This window comes from Triticum aestivum, chromosome 4B (assembly GCF_018294505.1).
Source record: "Triticum aestivum cultivar Chinese Spring chromosome 4B, IWGSC CS RefSeq v2.1, whole genome shotgun sequence".
Taxonomy (NCBI): domain Eukaryota; kingdom Viridiplantae; phylum Streptophyta; class Magnoliopsida; order Poales; family Poaceae; genus Triticum; species Triticum aestivum.
In genome coordinates this window covers 88,709,566-88,715,332 of record NC_057804.1, presented here as the reverse complement: position 1 = coordinate 88,715,332, position 5,767 = coordinate 88,709,566, and positions in this window count along the sequence as shown.

The following is a 5,767-nucleotide window of genomic DNA, read 5'->3' as shown; positions in this document are numbered from 1 at the left end:
ATTGCCGCATTCTATGATTACGAAATATGGCAAATGGACGTCAAAACGGCATTCCTTAATGGTTTCCTTAAGGAAGAATTGTATATGATGCAGCCGGAAGGTTTTGTCGATCCTAAGAATGCTGACAAAGTGTGCAAGCTCCAACGCTCGATTTATGGGCTGGTGCAAGCATCTCGGAGTTGGAACATTCGCTTTGATGAGATGATCAAAGCGTTTGGGTTTACACAGACTTATGGAGAAGCCTGCGTTTACAAGAAAGTGGGTGGGAGCTCTGTAGCATTTCTCATATTATATGTAGATGACATACTTTTGATGGGAAATGATATAGAACTCTTGGACAGCATCAAGGCCTACTTGAATAAAAGTTTTTCAATGAAGGACCTTGGAGAAGCTGCTTATATATTAGGCATCAAAATCTATAGAGATAGATCGAGACGCCTCATAGGTCTTTCACAAAGCACATACCTTGATAAGATATTGAAGAAGTTCAATATGGATCAATCCAAGAAGGGGTTCTTGCCTGTGTTGCAAGGTATGAAATTGAGCTCAGCTCAATGTCCGACCACGGCAGAAGATATAGAAGAGATGAGCGTCATCCCCTATGCCTCAGCCATAGGTTCTATTATGAATGCCATGCTGTGTACCAGACCTGATGTAAACCTTGCCATAAGTTTGGTAGGAAGGTACCAAAGTAATCCCGGCAAGGAACACTGGACAGCGGTCAAGAATATCCTGAAGTACCTGAAAAGGACTAAGGAAATGTTTCTCGTTTATGGAGGTGACGAAGAGCTCGTCGTAAAGGGTTACGTCGACGCTAGCTTCGACACAGATCTGGATGACTCTAAGTCACAAACCGGATACGTGTATATTTTGAATGGTGGGGCAGTAAGCTGGTGCAGTTGCAAGCAAAGCGTCGTGGCGGGATCTACATGTGAAGCGGAGTACATGGCAGCCTCGGAGGCAGCACATGAAGCAATATGGGTGAAGGAGTTCGTCACCGACCTAGGAGTCATACCCAATGCGTCGGGGCCGATCAAGCTCTTCTGTGACAACACTGGAGCTATTGCACTTGCCAAGGAGCCCAGGTTTCACAAGAAGACAAGGCACATCAAGCGTCGCTTCAACTCCATTCGTGAAAATGTTCAAGATGGAGACATACAGATTTGTAAAGTACATACGGACCTGAATGTAGCAGATCCGTTGACTAAACCTCTCCCTAGAGCAAAACATGATCAACACCAGAATTCCATGGGTGTTCGATTCATCACAATGTAACTAGATTATTGACTCTAGTGCAAGTGGGAGACTGTTGGAAATATGCCCTAGAGGCAATAATAAAAGCATTATTATTATATTTCCTTGTTCATGATAATTGTCTTTATTCATGCTATAATTGTGTTATCCGGAAATCGTAATACATGTGTGAATAACAGACACCAACATGTCCCTAGTGAGCCTCTAGTTGACTAGCTCGTTGATCAACAGATAGTCATGGTTTCCTGACTATGGACACTGGATGTCATTGATAACGAGATCACATCATTGGGAGAATGATGTGATGGACAAGACCCAATCCTAAACATAGCACAAGATCGTATAGTTCGTTTGCTAGAGTTTTCCAATGTCAAGTATCTTTTCCTTAGACCATGAGATCGTGTAACTCCCGGATACCGTAGGAGTGCTTTAGGTATGCCAAACGTCACAACGTAACTGGGTGACTATAAAGGTAGACTACGGGTATCTTCGAAAGTGTCTGTTGGGTGACATGGATCAAGACTGGGATTTGTCACTCCGTATGACGGAGAGGTATCACTGGGCCCACTCGGTAATGCATCATCATAATGAGCTCAGAGTGACCAAGTGTCTGGTCACGGGATCATGCATTACGGTACGAGTAAAGTGACTTGCCGGTAACGAGATTGAACGAGGTATTGGGATACCGACGATCGAATCTCGGGCAAGTAACATATCGATAGACAAAGGGAATAGCGTACGGGATTGATTAAATCCTCGACATCGTGGTTCATCCGATGAGATCATCGTGGAGCATGTGGGAGCCAACATGGGTATCCAGATCCCGCTGTTGGTTATTGACTGGAGAGTCGTCTCGGTCATGTCTGCTTGTCTCCCGAACCCGTAGGGTCTACACACTTAAGGTTCAGTTACGCTAGGGATGTAGGGATATGTATATGCAGTAACCCGAATGTTGTTCGGAGTCCCGGATGAGATCCCGGACGTCACGAGGAGTTCCGGAATGGTCCGGAGGTAAAGATTTATATATGGGAAGTCATGTTTCGGGCATCGGGACAAGTTTCGGGGTTATCGGTATTGTACTGGGACCACCGGAAGGGTCCCGGGGGTCCACCGGGTGGGTCCACCTGTCCCGGGGGGGGCACATGGGCTGTAGGGGGTGCGCCTTGGCCTAATGGGCCAAGGGCACCAGCCCCACATAGGCCCATGCGCCTAGGGTTTGAAGGGGGAAGAGTCCTAGGAGGGGAAGGCACCTCCTAGGTGCCTTGGGGGGGGGGAGGGAAACCCCCCCTTGGCCGCCGCACCCCCTAGGAGATTGGATCTCCTAGGGCCGGCCACCCCCCCTTGGCCCTCCTATATATAGTGGGGGAGAGGAGGGACTTCATACCTGAACGCCTTGGCCTTTGGTTGCCTCCTTCTCCCTCTCCAACACCTCCTCCACCTCCATAGTGCTTAGCGAAGCTCTGCCGGAGTACTGCAGCTCCATCAACACCACGCCGTCGTGCTGCTGTTGGTGCCATCTCCCTCAACCTCTCCTCCCTCCCTTGCTGGATCAAGAAGGAGGAGACGTGGCTGTTCCGTACGTGTGTTGAACGCGGAGGTGTCGTCCGTTCGGCGCTGGTCATCGGTGATTTGGATCACGTCGAGTACGACTACATCATCACCGTTCTTTTGAACGCTTCCGCTCGCGATCTACAAAGGTATGTAGATGCATCTAATCACTCGTTGCTAGATGAACTCCTAGATGATCTTGGTGAAACGAGTAGGAAATTTTTTGTTTTTTGCAACGTTACCCAACATTGATTGCTCTGTTATTTATTATGTTCCCCCTCCATTACTTCTTTCCGGTAGAATCCGAGGCTATCGGCGCCCCCAGTTTGACTACGGAGTTGACGACCCCTCCTTCTTGCCAGAGCAACCAGGCAAGCCCCCCCCCTTGATCACCAGATATCGCATATTCTTCTCTATACTGCTTGCATTAGAGTAGTGTAGCATGTTACTGTTCGGTTACTCCTATTCTGTTGCATAGCCTATCATTGTTGCTACAGTCGTTGATACCTAACCCACAATCCTAAATGCTTAGTATAGGATGCTAGTTTATCATCATTGGCCCTACATTCTTGTCAGTCTGCCTTGCTATACTATCGGGCCGTGATCACTTGGGAGGTGATCACGGGTATATACTATACATATATACATACTATACAGATGGTGACTAAAGTCGGGTCAGCTTGTTGAGTACCCGCAAGTGATTCCGATGTGGGGGCTGAAAGGACAGGTGGCTCCATCCCGGTAGAGGTGGGCCTGGGTTCCCGACGCCCCCCGACTGTTACTTTGTGGCGGAGCGACAGGGCACGTTGAGACCACCTAGGAGAGAGGTGGGCCTGGCCCTGGACGGCGTCCGCGGTTACTTCAGAATAACACGCTTAACGAGATCTTGGTATTTGATCTGAGTCTAGCCACTGGCCTATACGCACTAACCATCTACGCGGGAAAGATATGGGCACTCGACGTCGTGGTATCAGCCGAAGCCTTCTTGACGTCAGCGACGGAGCGGCTCGCGCCGGATTGGACTGGAACGCCTGCTCTTGTATTAGGGAGGCTAGGTCTGCTTCCGGCCGCCCTCGCAACATGCAAGTGTGCAATGGGCGTTGGGCCCAGACCCCTACGCGCATAGGATTTAGACCGGCGTGCTGACCTCTCTGTTGTGCCTAGGTGGGGCTGCGACGTGTTGATCTTCCGAGGCCGGGCATGACCCAGGAAAGTGTGTCCGGCCAAATGGGATCGAGCGTGTTGGGTTATGTGGTGCACCCCTGCAGGGAAGTTTATCTATTCGAATAGCCGTGTCCCTCGGTAAAAGGACGACCCGGAGTTGTACCTTGACCTTATGACAACTAGAACCGGATACTTAATAAAACACACCCAGACAAGTTCCACAGACAACCCGGTGATCGCTTTTCCACAGGGCGACGAGGGAAGGATCGCCGGGTAGGATTATGCTATGCGATGCTACTTGGAGGACTTCAATCTACTCTCTTATACATGCTGCAAGACGGAGGCTGCCAGAAGCATAGTCTTCGATAGGACTAGCTATCCCCCTCTTATTCTGGCATTCTGCAGTTCAGTCCACCGATATTGCCTCTTTACACATATACCCATGCATATGTAGTGTAGATCCTTGCTTGCGAGTACTTTGGATGAGTACTCACGGTTGCTTTTCTCCCCCTTTCCTTTCTTCCTATTTGTCGCAACCAGATGCTGGATCCCAGGAGCCAGACGCCATCGTCGACGATGACTCCTACTACACTGGAGGTGCCTACTACTACGTGCAGGCCGCTGACGACGACCAGGAGTAGTTTAGGAGGATCCCAGGCAGGAGGCTTGCGCCTCTTTCGATCTGTATCCCAGTTTGTGCTAGCCATCTTATGGCAACTTGTTTAATTTATGTCTGTACTCAGATATTGTTGCTTCCGTTGACTTGTTTATGTCGAGCACTTGTATTCGAGCCCTCGAGGCCCCTGGCTTGTAATATGATGCTTATATGACTTGTTTTACTTTTAGAGTTGTGTTGTGATATCTTCCCGTGAGTCCCTGATCTTGATCGTACACGTTTGCGTGCATGATTAGTGTACGATTGAATCGGGGGCATCACAGAGCGGAGGGTGGGCGCGGCCGTGCTAGACCCTCCAAGCCCAAAAGCTGCAACCGTCGGTGGTGTATGCTGGAACCGGCAGCCGTCGGCGCGGCCACCGGCGGAGCCAAGTGCTGCAAGCGGGGACGAGCGGGAGGTTCTTTGTTGTGTCCGGCTATTTTCGTTTGCTGGAAGCCTGGAACCATGGTGCGGGGATGCTGGAACCTGTGAACAGAGATGCGGGAACCGCGATGGGCGAAGCTTCGACGGCGGAGACAAAAGTTGCAACTCGTTGTCGGAGATGCTGGAACCGACCATGGCAAATGCTCGAACCAGTCCTAATTTTTGTTGTCACCCTTTTTGTTTTGATTTTGCTGGAACCATGCTTAAATTTTGCTACCACCATTCTTCGATTTTGCTGGAACCGGCAATTTTTTATGCTTCAACCAAGTTTTTTGGAAATTTTTGTTGCTTTCGATTTTTGCTGGATGTGGCCAATTCGTTTGCTACAACCGGCTTTCTCAAAGCTTCAACCATGTCTGATTTTTGCTACTAGCGTTCATGTTTTACTACATACTTTGTTCTTGGTTGCCATGGTGCTCCAAGTGCAGCGGCAAGAACAAAAAGAGTCTGCGGCCGGCGAGCTGCAACTATTAGCCATTTTTGCTGGAACCGCTCACCACGGCAAGCACGACAGTCACCGCGGCGAATTGGGTGGTCACCACGGCGAGCTGCGATGGAAACACCATGCCTGCGCCCATCTGCGACGGTAACCACGCCAAGCTGGAACCACGGTCCATAATAGGTGGGACCATAGCCGTATTTTGCTGCAACCATGGGATCGGTGTATTTGTCTGGAACTGTGGCTGACCAAGAGCGGGGATG